Source organism: Prionailurus bengalensis, chromosome X (assembly GCF_016509475.1).
Source record: "Prionailurus bengalensis isolate Pbe53 chromosome X, Fcat_Pben_1.1_paternal_pri, whole genome shotgun sequence".
Taxonomy (NCBI): Eukaryota; Metazoa; Chordata; class Mammalia; order Carnivora; family Felidae; genus Prionailurus; species Prionailurus bengalensis.
In genome coordinates, this window is record NC_057361.1 from 34712275 (window position 1) to 34732691 (window position 20417).

The following is a 20417-nucleotide window of genomic DNA, read 5'->3' on the forward strand; positions in this document are numbered from 1 at the left end:
CAGAAGCCAGACCAAGCGGGGTGAGGAGTTCACCAGCATTCCCAGCAACTAGAAAACACGCAAGGGGAAGACGAGGGACAACAGGAGGCGCCTAGGCCGGGTCCCTGGGCCGCCGCCCAGACAAGATGGGTAGCAGCCGCAGGCGGGTGACGTGTCAGCTGGGGTTCTAACCCCGGGCCTAAAGCCAATGCCAATGCAGCACCACCCTCCCGCGCCCCCCATCCCCGGGGTTTACCCAGCAGAGGGGGGGAGGAGCAGCCTGCCGAGGAGCCAGGTGGGGGCGCTGCTGCATGGCCTGTCTACAACTGGCAGGCCCCAGAGCCCACGACGGAGTGCCTGGCCTCCCTCGTCAACAAGGAGGCGCTCTGCGCCTGTGCCGTGCACTTGCTGGCCCGCCAGGGGTGCGTGCGCACGGCTTCCGGGCACGCGGGGCGGTGCCGGCAGTGGGCAGGGCCGTCTTCCACGCTGCGTTCCCCGGCCTGGCCGCCGCGTGCACCGACGTGGCGCTGCGGGAGGTAGAGGCGGCGGCCTACCTGGCCCTGCTCAAGTTTCTCTCCTCCCCTGAGGTCACGACCACGCGGCACACCCGGGGCGGGCGCTCCAGGCCGACCGCCTGCAGTTCCAGAAGAGCCTCAGGGCTGCCCACACGTCCGTGCCGCTGAGGCAGGTGAGACTCTTCAGTGAACCCCAGCCGGCTGGCCGGTTTCTGGAGAACATCGGCCAAAACACTGCCGAGGTGGCCGTGCTGGCGCTGGACACAGTAGGCATTTTGGGGGGTACGTTTGTTCAGCACCGTTGTCCGCTGGTCCGAGGCTGAGGGTCAGCGACAGCAGCTGCAGGTTTCTCCCGAGAGCGAGTGCAAGGTTCTGGGCAAGGCGCTGGCCCTCGTCTGCTTCCCAGTGATGACCATGGAGGAGTTTGCTGCAGAACCTGCGCCCAGGGCATGCTCGTGGACTGCGAGGTGGTCAAGCCTCTTCCTGCACTTGGCCGTGCATCCCAAGCTGCCTGTGGACTTCATGGACCAGCAGGGCGGAAGGAGTGCAGCAGCATCAACAGCTTCCAGCAGAGGGAGAGCCGCTGGGGCTACAGCAGCACCAGCGGCCACATCAGGTTCAACATCAACAAGAGCATTTTCGTGGTTGGCTTTGGGCTGTATGGCTCCATCCACCTGGACCGCTGATGACTACGTGAACGTCCAGATCATCCGCACGGTCAGCAACATGGTCGGGGCCAGAACGACAGGGGCTTCAGCTGTGATGGCTCCACCAGCACCTTCTGGGTCGTGTTCCAGGAACTGGTGGAGGTGCTGCCCAGTGTCAACTATGTAGCCCGTGCCACGCCGAAGGGCCTGGACTCCCATTAGGTACCAAAGGCCTTCCCAAGGTGACCCATGAGTTCCCTACCACGGAGGGCCAAGGTGTGTCTTACCTTCTGCTATGTGGCCAGGAACAACAATGGCAGGTCCACGGAGGACAGCCACATCTCCAAGGTCATCTACACCTAGGCCCCTCAGGCCCTCAGCTCGTCCGTGGAGGTTGGCCAGGACCCTGAAGTCACCTGATACAGGTAGGCCACCCCACATTTCATGCAGAGCCCCGGTGCCCCCCTGCCATGGGGGTTGTCCACTCACTCCCTACCACATTCCTGGGCGTCAGGAGAGAGTCTTTACTCTCCATGGTGGTGAGCGTGGCTGCCTATTCAGAGGAGCCGGGATGTGGCCGGGGGCAGGGGTGGGGGCCACCTGAGCCAATCCCTTAGGACTTGGGATGCAGGACTGGCCCGGAGCCTCCCTGAGCTGAGGGTGCACTGTCCCTGAGTCTCAGGGCCACCTGACCAACTGCCTGACCATAGGCTTTGAATGAGTTTTCGTCTCGTGTTTGTTTTCGTTTAACTGCCCATGGCACTGCATCTTGGATTTCTAGTTCTCTAGTAGGAGTATGTGGGAGAGGCTTCTAGTGCATTTGGTTGGGGTCTTGTGCTCTTTTGTTCCGGTCAGTTCATTGGGGATGTTTAGGCCATCCTGAGCCTGGCCCCCAGAGCACTGGCCGGAGCCCTGGAGACTAGGACTCTTTGGGCCTGGACCCCCCTCAGAGTCCTGAAGTCTGGCTTCCTGCCAGGCTCAGGCCCACCCAGTGGGCCTTGTGAAGGGCCATACTTGTCTAGCCTCTCTGAATGGGCCCTTCCAGGCCCCTGCAGCTGAGTGCATGGACCTCAGACCTGATCTTCCTGGGAGGGGCAATGGTGTGAGTCAGCCATGGTGGCCATGTCCCCAGCTGGCCCACCTGTACATACTGGAGCCCTGCCCCAGCTGGCCTTTGAGTGAGCACTTTGCTCAGAGGTGCTGGAGGGCATGGCCCCTCCCCCAGCTTCCAGGTACCTCCCCACTCCCAAAGCCCGTGTGTTTCTGCCCCAATGATTCCTTCTGGAACCTACATTCTCCCCCAAGCCATGAAATAGTTTTTAAAAATAAAGAAAAGAAGTATACCTACAAACAAACAAGCAAGAAAGCAGAGACAACCCCATGAACTGCTTAGGCTTTATATTTATAAGCATCATCCTTGTTTACACAAAACGGTTGCCAAAAAATCTATGTTTTGACATGGAATCCAGAGACAGTAATGGGAAAAAGGGTGTGGTGTGGTAGCAAATGTATTGGTCTAAGACTCCAGAGGCCTAGAGTGTCAAGTGGGGCCAGGCAGTCATAACCTGTGTGATCTTGGGCATCATTCGCCCCCTCTGCCCGTCAGTTTCCTTCTCTGCCAGATGAGGGGGTTGTACAAAATCTCCGTTACTTCCAACGTTTGCATTGTATGACTTCACCGTGAAATAAATCACTGCAAATATCAATATTCCTCAAAATGGTGCGACTTTTGGTGGAGTCGCTGCATCCTGTTGATCTGGCTGGGCCTGTTCAAGAGCTCGTCTGTTGCCTGCCGCCAGGTGCCAGCGGAAACGTCTCTTGGTTACAACTGGTGAGATAAACACGTGCCGCCCCCCACATTTAGGACCCAGAACGTGTGCTAAGGACCCTGCACGTTCATGGTGTTAACGTAGAACCCACTTCCTGGTCCAGCCGGAAGGGAGAGGAAAGAATCTGAAGGCGTGTTCGAGCTGGTCTGGGTTTTGTGAAAGCCCCAAATAAAGGTGCCGGCTGGGGGAGTTGGCATGTGGAGCGCAGTTATGGCTGTGGTCTAAGCTGGGCAGGGGTCTGGGAGACTCTGCAGCGGGGTCACTTTTCCTTTTCTACCCCAACCCCTCTGAAGCGAAAGGACCGTTGGCCGGATCGTTGGTCCTCATCCTTGTTCTTTCTATAGCTGAGAACCTGCCCTGTCGTTCTGTTTGTTTTTCAGTCTCTGCTATCACAGCGTCCAAATGCAGCAAATCGTGAAGTGTCGCTACAGGTCTTTCTCCCATCCATCGTGTATTATCTTTGAACATTACTCCTGGCTTTATAGACCTTCCTGTGACTGTGTTCCACATTGTCTTCTGGGCAGAATTAGCAGAGGCGCCGTGTGGCCACGGGCACAGAAGCACAGGCGCGCGCACGCCATTCGGTCGGAGCAGAGGGAAGCGGTTCGGTGGGCTCAGTTAAACGCCGAATCGCCACGCACTCCCCGTAGAGTGGCTCCCTGCTGATGAGCAGCGTTGAAAGCAGGGGCTGCTTGTCACGGGTCCCCTCGTAGCTTCACGTCGTTCCCTGCCCATTAAGTAAAACTGGGACAAGCCATTTGGGTGGTTGCGGCCACATCTGGCTGGAGTGCCCAGCTGTTGCTCTTTCCTCTCCTCGGTGTTCAGTCCCCGTGATGTGGACTCATTACAGCTGTGATCGTTGCTGATGACATTAATGCACTGTGCCGCTTCTCCGTCGCACGTGCCATCTGCTCCCATCAGCCCTGTGGGGTAAGTGGTAGGTAATTGTTTCCCATCGGTAGTCCATTTTCTCAGATAAAGGATGCGAGCTTCAAAAATAAACATCCACTCTGAGTCATGGTGCCGAGGCCAGCATGGATCTGGGGGCAGCCATCCCATCTACCTCGAGTAGTGGGTGAGCCTGCTTTTCCGGTAATTCAAGTCAAAGGGCAATTTGATTCATTAACAGTGGCTCTCGGAGAGGAGGAGGTTCAGGGAGAGTGTAGAGGCAAAAAAAAAAAAAAGAAAAGAAAAAAAATCCCCGAGAGTTCTTCTAAACCAGCTGGGTCAGAGCAGAGAGAAGGGGAGGGATGGCACGAGAAATTGGTGATTCATCAACTAAGGCTCGCTAGTGGATGGGAATGAAAGGTAAGAGCCCGGGGAATTTCAGCGCGGGCTTTGGCTCCACAGTCTCAGCTCTCAGCTTCGGCTTCCTCACGGAGGACCGCGGGTTCCAGACCAGAGTCGGGAACGCAGAGCGCCAGGAGCGCCGGGCAGGGCTCAGAAGGTGGGCAGGCAGAGAGGGCAGGACGGGGCGATGCCATAGAGGAATCGACAGGCCAGCTCACGGAAATTATGATGGGAGCGAACGTGACTTAGCTGCAGCCTCCCGGACTCCCAAGACGACTGGTCGGGCTTGCTTTTTTTTTCCCCCCCTTAAGGAAATTGCATCCTGCAGTTCACTTTTAACCTGCTAAGAACTGCCACCCAGCATCCTCAAGGTGACTTGTGCCTCCCCTCGGACCTCATCCCTACCTGTGTCAGCTATTTATTCAGCAAATATTTGTCGAGCTCCCCCAGGATGCTGGACACCATTCTGACGGGGGGCGTTGCTCCTGGCCTCTGGAGTTGGGCAGGCCCGGATTTGCCATTTGCTGCTTTCATCCTGTGCAAACCTGCAACCCCTCCAAACTCGGGTTTGCGCACCTCTGCAAGAGGGCAGTCGTGCCGTTTTCCTGTGATTGTCATGACAGGCAAAGGAGAGGGTGTGTGGCTCAGGCCAGAGGCAGCGCAGGCCTTCGGTAAACGTGGGGGCTGGAATGATGACCCTCCCTCTTTTGACGCACACGGGTCTGTCCCGTCACACACGTCCCCTCATCTGTGAGGTCCTCTCGTGCCTGCTCCACCAGCCTGCCTGCTGCCCACGTCTGCTGGCTCAGGCACCGATTTCATAGCTCCTGTGCCCAGCTGCCAGTCCCCACTTTCTTTCGGGACGGCCTCATTCCTGGGTGGACGGGGTGGGGGCAGGGCTCTCCTCCCAGCACCCCTGGGGCAGCTGAGCGGGTGGAGGGGATGCGCTTCTGGCTCCTTCCTGCCAGCCCAGCGCTCCTAAGCGAGGAGAAGGAGATTCCTTTACACCAGGCTTGCTCCAGTCGCTGCCAGTCCCGCTAATTGATTCATGTTATTTTATTTTCTGTACTGGTGGTTAGGGCCTCCAGCAATTTTATGCAAATTTATGAACCTTATGCAAATGAGGGCATCCCTAGACTAATTGCACACAAAATGCGAGCTTTGTGGGTACCTCCCCCATTCAAGTGTGCCCTGACTCCTTCTCATCCCTTAAATTACTCCCAAACTCCCCTATGCCCACAAACCCCCAAGATCAGCAGCCTCCCCCTCTGCCAGCCTCCCCACCTGCAGGCTTCTCAGTGGCCATTTTGGAATGTTTGAGGGACAACATCAGCTCTGCTTTCGAGGGCAGGAGGCTGCCAGCGTCCCAGCAAACCCTAGCTTTGGGGGACGCTCCTCTCTGCTTGTTTTCATTTTATGTCATTTCGATCTCATCCAGCTTCCTCTTCCAGTCCTCCCGGGACAGGTAAGACCAGCCTACTGCAGCCTAGAACCTGCCAGAGGCTCATAGAACTGGCTTGATGTGGCCCCTTTGGGTAAGGGCAGGGTTGTATGCAGCCCTCCCGTTTCCAGGGGACCCTGTCCCCAACCTCGGGCTCATTCTTGGTGCAAGAACGCTGACAACTAATCCCCAGGAAGGTGCCATCTTAGGTGGAGTTCCCTAGAAGCAGGGCCTGAGACAGGAGTTTAGGCGCAAGTGACTTGTTGTGGGAGGGCTCTGGGGAGAAGCCCACGAGGGAAGCAGGGTAGGATAGAGGAAAAGCTGAGCAGGTGTGGGTTCAGCTAAGGTCTTCAGCAGGGAGCTCTGGCACCTTGAGGCAAGGGAGTGGCTTTCGGTATCACACGCCACACCCCCTTAGACGGGCATTGGTTGGCAGTCACCACAAGGGACAATGGTGGTAATCTGCCAGGCGTTTGGGGGCAAGGAGGCTCCCATCTGAGCCCCCAGCGGCTGGGGGATGGGTGACCGGCCCAAGTCGGGGACCAGCAGCATTTCCTACTGGTACTGAATAAAATGCCCGGCCACAACCACCGACACCAAGGCCTTTACATTTCCTTTGTTTGTTTAACCTAATTTAATTTTAACATCCCTGTAAAGCAAGCATTTAAATCACACCGATTTTATAAATCTGCTAGTGCTCAGGGCAGTGTGCCACCTGCTTCCAACATCATATGACCAGTAAACCTCCTAGACGGAGGAGGGATTTGAACTTGGACTGACTTCCCTGGGAGCCTGTCCTGCCTGGCAGTGGGCCAGGACTTTTGTCTCCAGCCACTTACATGTCCAAGGTCAGGCTGTGCCACTTCCGGATTCTGATTCACCTACCTGTCCTCAAGAGCCCACTTTCCCTTATTCTCCCTTTTGTATGGCTTCTTACAAATTCCCTCAGAGAATGTGTGTTGGGGGGGGCGGTGCAGGGAGGTGGGCACCAGAGTCTTAGGGGACAGGAAGCAGAGCCAAAGCTTCTTAACGCTTCCTTCCTGCTCCTTCCTCTCCCCTTCTGTCCCATCTCCCCAACTTCAGTCCCTTTTTGGCCTCCTCCCCCCCACCTTCCCCTCCTCCTCCTCCCTCCCCTTTCTCTCCCTCCCCTCCCCTTCATAACTCCCCTTCTTGGCCCATCCCCCTTTCCTTCTTCCCCTTCTGACACCTTTCCCTCCCCTCTGCTATCTTCCCCTCCCTCCATTTCTGCCCTTGGCACTTGCCTTCCCCCTTATCTCCTCGCCCTCCACCTGAGCCCCCAGAGAAGCCGAGGTCTGTACCTCTTGGCTCCAGCCCGATTAGATTAGCGGGCTCCGGGCTGTTGCAGAGCAGACAGCCCCTCCTCCCTGGCCCGCTGGGGTGGGGGCAGCAGGAAGGGAGGCCGGAAGGACTCAGGCTGCAGAGGCCCCTCAGACCTGCAGGTGGTACCTGGATCCTTCCCCGCATCTCAGCGTCTCAGCGTGGCAGTCGCACTAGAGGAAGGTGCAGAGGGGGAGCTGGGGGGAAGAGGAGGCTGGCCAGAGGGGCCCAGTTTATCTTGACTCAGGGAACAGCCCACCCCCCGCCCCCCCCCCGACAGCCCTGGCCAGAGAATGGCTAAGCAAGGAATGCGCTACAGATCCAAGGATCTGTGTGGCTTCCAGAAGGTAAAAGTAGACTGTGATGCCAGGTGCCTGCGCCTCAGTGCCGTACCGGCCGCCGTTTGGCCCTTTGTACAGATTGCAAGGCCATAGTTGACCTGCCTTCCTCCTGAGAGGTGTTCTCCATGCAGACCGACTGGCCAAGGAGCGTAACCGTCATTAGAGCCGGCATCACAGTAGCTCTTACCACATGTGTGGTGTTGTGCGAAATCGCCCTCTTTTACACATAAGGAAACAGAGGCACGTTGAAGTTAAGTTACACGGCTGGCAAATTGTGGAGCCAGGATTCAAACTCAGGGAAGTCTGGCTCCAGTGTGGGCCGTTAACCACCATACTGACAACCTGTCCTTGCTAGGTGTTTTGCTGCTCAGGATGTCCCCGTAGGTTCAGAGAATGGGAGAGAGACCGATCTGGGACCATTTTCTTGAGACAGCAGCCAGGGAGGGGGTACCATTTCCCTGGGGCAGGTGGCCACAAAGCTGGGAGTTTCTCTTTACCCTCTCCCTGCATCTGTGGGCTGTGTGTCTGTGCATTCCTGTGTCTCTGGTCTTGCCTGGTGGTTCTGGCCAAAACTCAAACCATGGGAACCCTGTTTCCCCAGGAGTGGGAAAAAAAAATCTGCGCTTCTTCTCTCCTGGGGGTCGGCCCGGGAGCTGCCCCGTGCCACTGCATGGACCTTACACACTGCCCTCCCCAGCTCTTCCATTCCTGTGGGGGGCACTTGCCACTCTCTGCACTAGTGCCCGGGGTGGGGGGCTGGACATCTGGAATGAGCCACGAGGGGTGCAGCTTTGCTGTAAAAGGAAGGAAGCCCATCACCACATGTCCTAAGTAGTCACCTACGAATGGGGCCAAGAACTGACACCTTCCCAAATCCCTTAGAATTTGGCATCTGTTCCAATGGCAGCCATTTGTTGAGGCCTTCTGCGGTTCCAGGCTCTTTACAAATGTTATTGCACCTCTACACACCAAGTACCTTACCCCCACTTTAGAGGTGGGAAAACTGAGACGTGGAGAGGGTAAGTGACCTCCTGGCCCAAAGTCCTGCAGCAGGTTGCCTGATCCCCACACCTGTGCTTTCCCCACATGGCGTCCTCCTGCTGGGGTCGGAGGGGAACTGTGCGGTCTGCCTGCCAATGCCTCCCGCTCTGCTTTGCCCACGGCCCTACCGCCCCCCCCCCCTTCTGCTGTTCTCGCTCCTTCCTTTCTTCTTCCCGTTTCCCGCTTGTGCTTCCACCTGCCGCCTGCCCCCCCCGCCAGCTCAAGCCCGAAGGGGGAACACTTGGGGTGTCGGAGGGAACGGCCCCCTTCCTTTCCCTGCACTGTTACTCCTGGTCCTGACTCCTGACTCAGTTAAAATCGAAAGCTAGAGGTGTCCCAGGGCCGAGGACACAACAGACCACGGGCGTGAGTGGGTGTGCGTTGGTGTGTGCGTGTGAGAGAGTGTGCCCGTGCCGGGGAGGTACCTGGGGGAGCGTGAGGGGGAGCGTGTCTGGGTGTGGGTGTGTGCCCGCACACCCGGCAGTGGTCTGCAACAGGGAGCAGAGCCGCCTTCAGCAGATCGGGAAAGGAGTTGGCCTGCGGGCTCCGTTGGCACTCGGCTCTCACAGGGATGCAGGGGGCTGGCAGCTGGAGCCAGACGGCCGGGCACCCGAGGGCTGTGCGTACCCCCGCTTCTCGGGGCCCATCCCGCAGCTGCCCGCAGACCTGAGAAGCAAGGCTCTGGGTGGTCTTCCCGGTGGAGGTGTACTGCGTTGGCTTGGAGTGTCAGAAGGGGCCCGGCCGAAAAAGAAGGCTGGCGCTGGGAGTGTCGTGGCAGTTCTGGGTAGCGGGAGGGAGAGGGAAGCCTTCCCCACCCCTCTCCAGGGCAGCCGCCTCTGCCTCTGGGACCTCAGAAAAGAAGGAGGGGAGGGCCGCGGGGGGTGCTGGGAGGACACGAAGGGGCAATCTGAGTTTGCAGTGAAGGCTTTGCCTAGGACCTCCCAGCCAGTTGCCTCAGCATGAAATTAAGGGAGGAAGGCAGGCTGGCTGTCATGTCCTGGGAAGACCCAGATTGCGTAAGCGCTCGTTCCCAAAGGCCCTGGGGACCCACTCTGTGTGGTCCAACGCCCCACCCCCACAGCCCAGTCCCTGCCAGACAGCCTGGACCTCACCACGTGCTCATCGTAAGGGCTACCATGGAGCGTGCAGGCAAGGGTGAGGTTCTCTCTCAGGCCGGAGTGCTGGCAGACCAGGGCGAGGGGCACACCAGGCTCTTTGACGGCACAGGTCCGTGCTGAGAACAAACAGCGTCTCCCGGGCAAGTAGCAGAACGAGTGTCTCAGATGGGAAGTCCTGGGTATTGCGGGCACGTGCTTGCAGAAAGGCATGGGCCGAGGCTAATTCCAGCATCGGCACCTCTCCATCCTTGCTCTACTCTGGCACAAGCCCTGGAGTTTTTAGGGCAAGTATAATGATAAGGCGACCGAGCGGCCTCCGCGTGTCCTGTCGCCAGGAAGACCAAAGTCAGGGCCGCCAAAAGTCTGATCATTCCCTGGGAGTTGTTGGAGCCTTTCTGGAGCTCCCCACATCTGGGGCCTGGCAGAACTTCTGTAAGGCAGGAGTCCTTGATGAGCCTTTGCCCCACCCCCTTCTGACCTGTGTAGGCATGCTTTGCTAGAAGGAGAACTTTTGCTGCCCTGTTCAGTTTTCTTTTGGGTAGAGCCTCCCCAGTCCCCACATACAGGAATGATGAGGGATGGGATCTTAAGGGGAAGTGCTCCCCACATCCTCCGCTCTCATCTAACACAGTTGTCCCTCCAGGAAGGCCCGAGTCGGCCTGGCCGGGGCCCACCTCCAGCTTCTGAGCAGATTTATAATGAAATTCAAACGAGATTGAGGTTATCCAGGGTGAACGAGGCTGCTTCTTGTCCCTCCTTTCTCTGTAGAGGGCTGCAGACTGTCGATCTTAACCTTCAAGAATTGTCTTTGAGAGTGGAGTTAGGTAGGAGGGAGTGGATAAAGGCCAGGGTGGGAGTCAGACTCACCCTTGATGTCCATTTAAGCCCTAGGGGTGGGTGCCATTCCTTAGCTAGGAGAGAATAGGGACAAGGGGCTTCAGAGCCTGAACACCTGTGTGCCCTTGAGATCCTCGGGAGGCTTCTAGAGCAGGATGGCCATTGCTGCGCATACGAGCATACCCCGGCGTGAACCCCAGGCCCGTTCCAGCCGTTGTTTGGGGGAATTGAACTCAGCACAGTGGGAACGATATGCTTCATTTCGTCTTCTGGCTGAGAATCCGTGTTCGTTTTCGGCTACCTCCTTTCTTCTGCCTCTCGAAGCATTAGCCCATCTCTGGGCTCTCCTAAGCAACAGAACGCATTCCAGCAAGCAGGGGGTGGCCGCTAGGAATCGCACTGGCCAGGACTAAAAGCCTCGTGCCTTCTGCCCTGTGGCTGGCCATACTTCCTGCACACCGGGGCAGGCCAGGCCAGGCAGCCAGACTCGGGCCGACCCGCTCGTAGCACTGCGGAACTCTGGCCCCCAGTCTGCGGGATTCCAGCAAGGTGCCATTTCCATATTCTCTGGCAATAACTAATTAGCGATTATAAAGCTCTTTGAAATATGAAGTGCTGCATGATAATATCTGTAATGAGCCTGATTCTTTCCCTCTTGCATGGGGTGGGGGGGGGGAGTAGGTTTTACACCCATTAAGGGGAGTTGGGCTGCAAGCAGCCTTCCTTCCCTGAGGGGCATCAGAGTCTGGGTCTGATCAAGCGGTCCTGGGGAGGGGGCATCAGAAAGCGGCCCACCGGCAAGGCATCGCTTTGACGCCCGCCCTTCTCCAGTATTCTACCCCCTCCCCATCAGCCGCTTACCGGCTTCTGACTTACCCTCCCCTGGGCAGAGGAGGGGGCGCTGAGGATGATGGATGGAAAGGGGAGAAGAGAAAGGTGGAGTTAGGGTGAGGAGAACGAGCTGGGCTCGTGGTCTCCTTAATGTGATTTAGAATTTCATATTAATATATCACCTCAGAAAAAAATTAATGAGAAACGTGAAGAAAATAGGATAATGAATATGATAATATATGGGGAGTGCTTTGGGCTTCTTGGAACAAAGGTGCAAGGAATTATTGCTGTGATTTTCTCACGGTGCATATATATTTTTATTAAACTCTAAAAAAAAATGCCAGTAGATTCACTTCTTTGCAAGGTATTAACGCCCCGCAGAGGAGTCATTCTTCAATTAGTTTCCTGAGCCTCGGCCCACCTCTTGGCTGTTTTCTCGTCACTCTTCTGGAGACTTCCAGCTTAAGGGACAGGGGAAGTAGATCAGAACGCTCAGTGGCTTTGCCCAGGAGGGCTGGGTGGTGGGGGCGGGGGGAGTTGAACGCAAAGGGGAGCTAGGAGTCCGGGTCCTGGCCGGATGACCACTTGGGGTAGCCCGGAGGGAAAGGACAGCGTCCTTGTGTTCACTTTCCTGGCCTGTCTCCCCCACCAAGGGTCTACTTGGGCCAGACTTGTTTTCGATGATTTACATGTAATTAAATAGAAGTTCCCAGTTGGAAGGGGGCTTTGTGGGGCTACCCTGCCAGGGGACTGCAGAGGCTAGAACCGAGCAGAGTGTCACATGTCTTACTGTTTCTCACTTCCGTGTACCAGTGGTCCTCACGGCATGGTCCCTGGACAGCAGCACAGGGTCACTGGGATTGGGTGAGACACACACATCCCCAGGCCCCATCTCAGACCCACTGAATCAGAAAGTGTGGGTGTGGGGCCAAGCAATGTGCTTTGACAAGCCCTCTAACACCCTCACGTTGGAGAGCGCTTATGCCGGAATGAATATTCCACAGGAAGCTACAGATTGTCCTTTTCCAGGAGAAAAAGGGGGTGGCCGGTGGCGGTGGTGGCGGCCCTTGGCAGAAGCGCACGAACTAAGGTACGAAAGCTAAATAGGTGATGGGGAGGTCTGAGATACCGGGTGCCACACAGGCTGGGTGTCCCAGAAAGCAGACTCTGGGATGGAGTTTAGCATGTGGGAATGGCCTTGGGACCAGTGCCTGTGGGAGGGAGGGGAGGAAGCAGGACTGGGCAGAAGTGGAGCTGTCATGAAAGCACAGGGACAGCCTTGGATGGCCCATCCGAGTGGCGGCCGAGTGGAGGCGCGGTGACCAGACCTATACCCCACCTGCTAGGAGGGGCGTGGTCTTGGCCTTGGCCGCCCTTAGCTGCCGAGGCTGTCTTGAAGGGGCCCGGGAGCTGAGAGCATCAGGGATAGTGATAGTCTAGGGATAGCGCTGTCCGTAGCCAGGCCGTGAGTCCCTGCCTGCAAAGGGATCTGTAGGCGCCATCACCCTGGACGATATCATTTGAGTTGCCATGGGTAAACAGGAGGCCAGAGCGAATCCTCACGGTCTCTGCCACCCCGTGCCAGGGCACAGACCCCTCACTGCTGCCTGCACACTTCAGGTACTTTGTACCCAGCCAGTATCCAACAGAGAAGCTGCTGAAGGAACGGGAGGGCTTGGGTCTCCGAGGGCCGTGGGCCTCACTCCTACCTCTGCCACTCACCAGCTGGGTGACCCCGGTCACATTTCTCTCTGCCCCTCTAAGCCCGTTTTCTCAGTAGGAATTGCTATTCATATTAGATGTGCTCGTTCATAAAGGACCTAGGAAATTGTAAAAGCTTCCATTCATTCAATAAATATTTATTGAGAGCCAACAACATGTTAGGCTAGGAATGCCCTCCCTGCCCTGATGGCCTTGAGAGTCTAATGGGGAGAGGTCAGAAGTCCAATAAACACACAGACATTTAACTACAAATTATGGTGTTATAAAGGGACAGAACAGGATGTCAAAGAAGATACAAAGGACCATAATTTAGATGGGAATGTTCTCTTTCCAGATGAGGAGTGAAGGATATGGAATCTTCTGGGGTGGTGGGGGATGGGGGTGGCGTTTGGAGCAAAAGGCCTGAGGCAGGAAAGGGCTTGGCTCCTTAAGGATCCAGGGCGAGGATGCTGGTGAGGAATGATGGTGGCTGGGACGCCTCAGTGTCATGAGGCGGACAGGTTTCAGATAGGCCCTGCAGCAGAGCCGGTAGGACTTGGTGGTCGGGTGGAAGTGAGGGGTGAGGGAGAGGAAGGTGGCGGCTTTGGCTCCTCAGTTTCCGACTTGAACACCTGAGAGGGAGGTGCAGTTCTGGAAAGCGGCTGTGGGATGCTGGAGGAGGAACAGAGACGAGCAATGCTCAGGAAAGCTTAATTCTTCCACCTGTTGGCTAAATGTCTGTGGAACTGAATCAGGGACGTTCTGATGCATGTTGGGGGCCATAGCAAAGAATATCAGCAGCAAAGAATTGGAACTGGAGGGACCTGACTAATGCACAGTGAGAAGAGAAAGGACAAGGAGAAGGAGGAAGAGAAGAAGGAAGGAAGGCAGACAGTGAAGCAAATCGACAGTAGCTAATATTCATTGAGTACTTGGCATGGGTCGTGTGCTATTCGAAGCATCCGACATGTATTATTTATGCCTGACAGCCAATTCTGTGAGGCACATAAAATTGTTATCCTTGTTTTACGTACAAGCAAAAGGAGGACCAGAGAGGTTATGTAACCTGTGTGAGGTCACACAGCCAGGAGGTGGTGCAGCCAGGCTTTGGGACCAGGCAGTGCCATTCTGGAGCCCGAGCTCCAACACACTATGCCTTGATGGCAGCTGATGCGAAACAGGCATCTTCCAGGAGCGCAGTTTCACATACCCCTCTCCGAAGCCCCGTTTCACTAGCGGAGCACCTGAAAGCTCGGAAGTTCAACAACTTGCCCAAGGTCACACAACTGGAAAACGGCCGAACCAGAGTTCAAACACGAGTCTGTCTGACTTCAAAGGCCCTGCTGTAACCACCACGCTGTACCTTTCCCCAGAGGCATTCAGACTGTCTTCAAGATTAAGGAGGTAAAGTAAGTTTGCTGTGTTTCATCCCAATGGCCAGATCTTATGCCTGTGATAGTAAGAGAGACATGCCAAATATCTCCCCCCTCGTATTCCTTGACACGCTCTCAGATTCTCCTTGGAACTCAAGTGTTCATTCCTTGTCCATCTCTCCATTCCTCGGTGCATCCAGCCAGCCAGCATTTCTTGAGACTCAGCCCTGTGCACAGTTCTGTTCTAGCTCCTGTGGTTCAGCGTGAATTTAACACCGTGTCCGTGACCTTGGCAGTTTTGCAATCTGGTGGGAGAGTATTAAGGGCCATTTGTATAGCTCTTTTTGGTAGCCCGAGCCCCTTCACGTGTTTTTACCATTGACCCTTCCCATGCTTAGCATGGTCCTTTCATAGATGAAGACAATTCTGCCAACAACCACATGAGCTTGGAAGAGGATCCCGAGCCCCAGAAAGGAACACGGTCTGGCTAACACGTTAATTGTGGCATTGCAGAATTCAGCAGAGGACCCAGTTAAGCTGTGCTCAAACTTCTGACCCACAGAAAGGGTGGGTACATACGGAGTGGCAAGCCACAAAGTTTGCCGTCGTTTGTTATGACACGGGAAACTCGTTCTGATGGCCACAGCACATCCCGTGTCCCACCCTCCCCCACAGCGTGATCTTGATATTCCCCCCCCATCAAGAGATGGAGTCTGATTCTCCTGACCTTGAGTCCAGATGGGCTTGTGATGCCTTTGGCCATAGAGGACAGCAGAAGTGACACAGATTTTCAAGTCTGGGTCACGAAAGGCCACACAGCTTCCACCTCATCCGTAGATCACTTGCACTTGGAGCCCTGAGCTGCCACGGCGGGAGGCTCTGTCTCGCTGGCTGTCCAAATCTTTAGGCTAGCCCAGCCCTGACTCTACACGTGCGACAGAATAAACCTTCAGATGATCCCAGCCTCCCACCATCGAGTCGCCCTCCCGCCGCCCCAGACTTCTGTTTCTTTCCAATTGAGTTTCTAGACATCGTGGACAAGAGACAAGCCATCCCCACCGCGCTCCAAGCAAATTCCTGGCACGCGGAACCCGTGAACGTAATAAAACGGTTTCTGTTTTACATTACTAAATTTGGGGGAGTCTGTTACATAACAATAGTAATCAGAAAAGATGGCCAGTCTCCAAACCCGTGGGATGAGGAAGTGAACTCTGCTTACTCCAACGAGAAATATTGCAAATTCACACAGCAAAGGGCATGAATGTATAATTTTAATCCAGCAAGGGCCAGAAGGATTGGGAGAAGTACCACGATCTACCATAAAGCTTTATATCCAGTTATGTTAAGGATTCAGCTGACGCCCAGAGAAGGCCCTTGCTTTACCCATAATCACACAGGCATCAGGACTAGCCCTGGCAGGCACCCTGGATTGTTCCTGTCTGTGTACTTGCTGCACCCCGGGCTGGAACTGGTTGAACAAACTTGACCTGCGAATGACCTTCCCAGTGAAAGAGGAACCCAGCGAATGTAGACCCTGAACGATTTCCTCAGCTTTTAAAAGCCCCGGGCTGGTACCTGTTGTAAACGGTCGCATGGTATCGATATTTATTGGACTTTGCATCCTATGAGTCTGTTTTGTGGCCGCACACCCATGATGGGTCACCACTTTTTTTTAAAGATTATAAATGTAACATGCAAAAATCATATTTGTTACATTTATACATATTTATATCATGCATTTGCAGTATATAGAGGCACTCAGAGTATATATTATTTATAAGCATCGCCGCGCGGTTCAGGTTTGTTAGAAAGGCTCAGAGTGAGAGTGTGTTTGTAAAGTGCTCCAGGGTCCTCTGGGATGAGGGCAGCTATGTAAGTGTGAGTCATTATCATTAAACTAAACTGCCTTCCTCCGATTACTGACAGCACCGAAGAGGTTCTCCCGCCTGCCCTGCCCCTGCGCGCGGCCTGGAAATGCTGGGATAATATAAAGATAATATTACCGTAATAAGTGCTTTGCAGCATTTACGCCTTTATTAGCAGCAGCCATATTGTAAGGAAGGGAGAGGCCCGCAGAAGTGCCAAGGGGTTGGTGCCCAGGGTGGAACACTCAGAGAGGCCGGCAGAATTCTGGGTCCAAGCTAAGTGTGGGGGCAATGCAGCATGGGGTAAAATTCGCCCTCCCCATCCCCTCCTGCAGGGCCTATTTCCAATTTCAGTTGGTTTCTGAAAACATGATCGAGTCCAGCTGGGTCTGGAGTGGGGAGAAGTGTCAGTGTCATTGATACGGAGGGACGGGTGGGGGGCTGGCGCAGCTTCTGGAGCCCTAGCCCCAGGGAAACCCCACCGTATTTTAAGTGGCCTCCAAACCCAGGGGAGGCCCCAAATTGCCTGCGGAGGTCTTTGCTTTCATTGGGGTGTCACAGAGATGGCCACAAAGCCATGAGCTTCCCAGAATGAAATTAATCACCCTGGGTGAATGTCTTCATTGGTTGCCCCAATGAAGCTACAATAGAACATAAAAATAAGGGGCAGGGTTCCTGGGGTGAGCTTCTGACTCTCGATTTTGGCTCAGGTCACGATCTCATGATTCATGAGGTCGTGCCCTGCATCGGGCTCTGGGCTCAGAGTGCAGAGCCTGCTTGGGATTCTCTCTCTCTCTTTCTCTCTCAATAAATAAATAAACATTTTTTAAAAACTCTGTAAAAATAGGAAGGAGCTTCTGAATAGTTCTTGTATTTTACAAAGAGTCCCCTTCCTCCTAGTGTGGCATGTCTGTTACACTTCTTCCAGGTTCCATGTATCTTTCTGCCTTAATGTGTCATTTGTAGAACTCGTATCTCAAGGCATTGAGAAATCTACTTGTTACGTCCACACTCTCATTTGACCCTTCTCTAACATCTCTGTGAAGCGTGTCTTATCTATCATCCCCATTTTATGGAAATGGAAACCGAGGTCCAAAAGCACAGAGAGAGGACAAAGGTGGTGTGTCGGGAAGAATCGGGACTGAAAGAATTCAGGCCTTTTGCCCCAAGGCCAGTGGCCTGTTCCTGCAGCCTGTCCTGCTGAGGAAGGATTTGTACAACAGAAAGGCCCCCACCCTCCAGCCTTGCTTTGGAGGAGACAAAATCAGAAGGGAGATGGCCTTGGACATCTACTCCTGCATAACAAACCACCCCGAACCTAATGGTCGGTGTAACCGAGCTGCAGTGGTGGGGTGACGGGGCTCAGCGAGGCAGCTGTTACTTGGGACCGCCCATGTTGTTGCGGTCAGCTGGGTGGAGGCGGGGACATCTCAAAGCCTTCTTCGCCCTGGTGCTTGGGCTAGGAAGACTCCAACAGCTGGGCTCCCGGCCTCTCTGCGTGGGCCATCCACATAGTCTGTCCGGCACGGCCACCCCAGGACGGTAGCCTCCGCACAGCTGGATTTCGTACATGGCAGCCCAGGGCTCCCAAGGTGGCTGTCCTGGGAGTGAGAGCCAGATGGGAGGTGGATCCGCTTTTATCATCTGGCCTTGGAAATCACTCGGCATCACTTCTTGTTACTCTTGTAATCGGGTGTTCGGAGTGAGTCACGAAAGCCCGTCCACATTCGAGGGGAGGGGGAACTGGGCTCACCTTTCCCATGGGGGCCTGGGGGGACTGTCACAGAATTTGGTGACATGTCTTAAAGGCACCGGAGCCCTGTTCACACCACTCGTCCTTGAGAGGCAAGCAGGAGCCAAGCAGGACTCAGGCTGGGCCAACCGCCTCTCCCAAACTTCCCTCCTACCTGCCTCGTTTAATTGGCCACACTGCCCTCCGCTCCAGCGGGGTCTGGTGAGGTGACTCGGGCACTTGCTGACAGTGCTGTGCTCCCGTGCTAATGACGCCAGAAGGCCACGGTCAGGCCAGGCTCCCGGGGGTGACCCATGGCCTGGGTGGGGAGCCACAGCGCCCTTCCCCATCAAAAGCCCCAGTAATAGGGCCTCAGCGGGACCTGCCGGCAAGGGTGTCAGCCCGAGTCACAGCCCCCGGGCCAAAGCTGCTGAGAAGGTGTGTTTGCCTTTTGGCTGAGACGTTTTAAAACCCCAGCGACTTGGTTTCATTTTGAACCTGACAGATAAAAGACCGACTTTGACTGAGAATATTAACTTTCTGGCTCCCGCCCAAGAAAGCTGAACAGATGAGGAAATAATATAAAATAAAAGGCGTCTGCAAACACTGATTGTCGGCTGCTTTCCATAAAATACGCCCACTGTTATGTGTAACACTCTCCGAGTCTTTCATTTCTCGGCTCCCTCCCTCTTTTTCGCTCCTGGTGATGAAGGAGCTGCCTTCTCTTATTTAGAAAAAAAAGACAGACAGGAAGAGAGGAAAGGGTGCATGTGCTAAAAACCGCCCCCAGCTCCCCTCCAGGAGGGCCAAGCAGGTGCACCCACAGGCTGGAGCGTCTTGTAGCTCCTCACGGAGGATGCCGGGGGAGGCTTCCAGCCCAACCCCGGGAGAACCTGGCTTTGGGGTCCCCGGGGAGAAGGGTGGCCCTCTGGGCAGCCCCTCCCCTGGCCCCTGCTTGCAGCTCCTTTCAGGCACCAGGGGAGCGACTTCTCGCTGTGACGCCTCCTCCAGGCAGTGCAGAAGGGCTTTGGAGAGGTCTCCTGCAGCCACTCATAACTGGCTCAGAGAGGCCATGGGGAAGAGAGGAGAGAGGCCAGGACAGGGGCTCCGGGAAGTACCCAGCTTGGGCCTCTCCACTCCCCACTCCATGGCTCCTGCTGTTCCTGTGGCTGCCCCTAAGTGGGGGACTACACTTGTCATGCCTCGGCTTGCACCCTAAGAAAACACGATGACATGTCTATTAGTTTGCTCTGGCCACCATAATAGGGACCGCAGAATGGGCGGGGCTTAAACAGCAGAAATGTACCATCTGACGGGTCTGGAGGCTAGAAGTTTGTGATCAAGATGCCCGCGGGGTTGGTTCCCTCTGAGGGTGGGAGGGCGGCAAGAGAAGGATCTGTCCCGGGCCTCTCCTCCCTGTGTCCTCACATGGTCTTCCCTCTGCGGTTCTGTGTCCAGACTCCCTCTTCTTATAAGGACACTGGTCATCCAGGGTCAGAGCCCATCCTCATGACCTCACCTCGACTTCATCACCTCCTTAGGGACTCTGTCTCCAAATACAGCCATATCCTGGGGATGCGGGGGTTAGGGCTTCACTGTAGGGATTTGGAGGGGATACAGTTGAGCCCCTCATAGTTCTGTAGCCTAAGGATTGGAATAAGAGGAGGTGCACACCCCTAGCTGGGTTTCAGGGCAGCAAACTCGGGTGCTGCGGTTACTTGAGTCCTCGCTCAACCCCTAACACGCACACGCACACACACACACCCTGTACCTTCAAATTATGTCCGGAACTTTCCCCGCAGCCTCCCAGCTGGCCTCCTTACTTTTCTCCTTCTTCCCTGTTCAGTCATTTTTCAAGCCAGCAGGGAGAATAAGCCCTTAAAAGGTTAAGTCCCGTGGGGCGCCTGGGTGGCTCAGTCGGTTAAGCATCCGACTTCAGCTCAGGTCATGATCTCACAGTTTGTGGGTTCGAGCCCCGCCTCAGGTTCTGTGCTGACAGCCTGGAGCCTGCTTTGGATTCTGTGTCTCCCTCTCTCTCTCTGCCACTCCGTCACACACACTTTCTGTCTTTCTCTCTCTCTCTCTCTCTCTCTCTCTCTCTCTCTCTCTCTCTTTCTAAAATGTAAATAAACATTAAAAAGTTTTCTAAAAATGGTTAAGTCACGTGGTGTTACTCCTTGGCTTAAAACTCTCTCGCAGCACACCTCAGAGGAAAAACCCGGGTCGTCCCAGGGACCAGCCAGGCCCTCTGTGTGTGGCCCCTGTGACCTCTGTCCACACCTCCAGCCACAGTGCTCCTCCTTCCTCAGACAGGCCATGGGCCTTCCGGTCCCCACCTTGTTGCCCCTTTCTGGAAAGGCCGTGGGCACTGGGAGGGGCCCTAGAGGTCTCCTTTGAGGAGCCGAGAGGAGAGTTAGAGTCCCTTTAGTACGCGGCTCCCCGTGCCCACCTCTGCCCTGACCACGAGATGCCAGAAGGAGCCAGCGCCTCCTCCTTGCGGCTTCACCAAAAATCAGTTGGCCAGACTACCGGGAGTTTT

General features: G+C 55.4%; 1 pseudogene; it reads left to right on the forward strand.

The window, feature by feature from the left end:
- The first annotated feature begins 290 nt into the window (after positions 1–290).
- LOC122477043 lies at positions 291–1560 on the forward strand (annotated as a pseudogene).
- The last annotated feature ends 18857 nt before the right edge of the window (positions 1561–20417 follow it).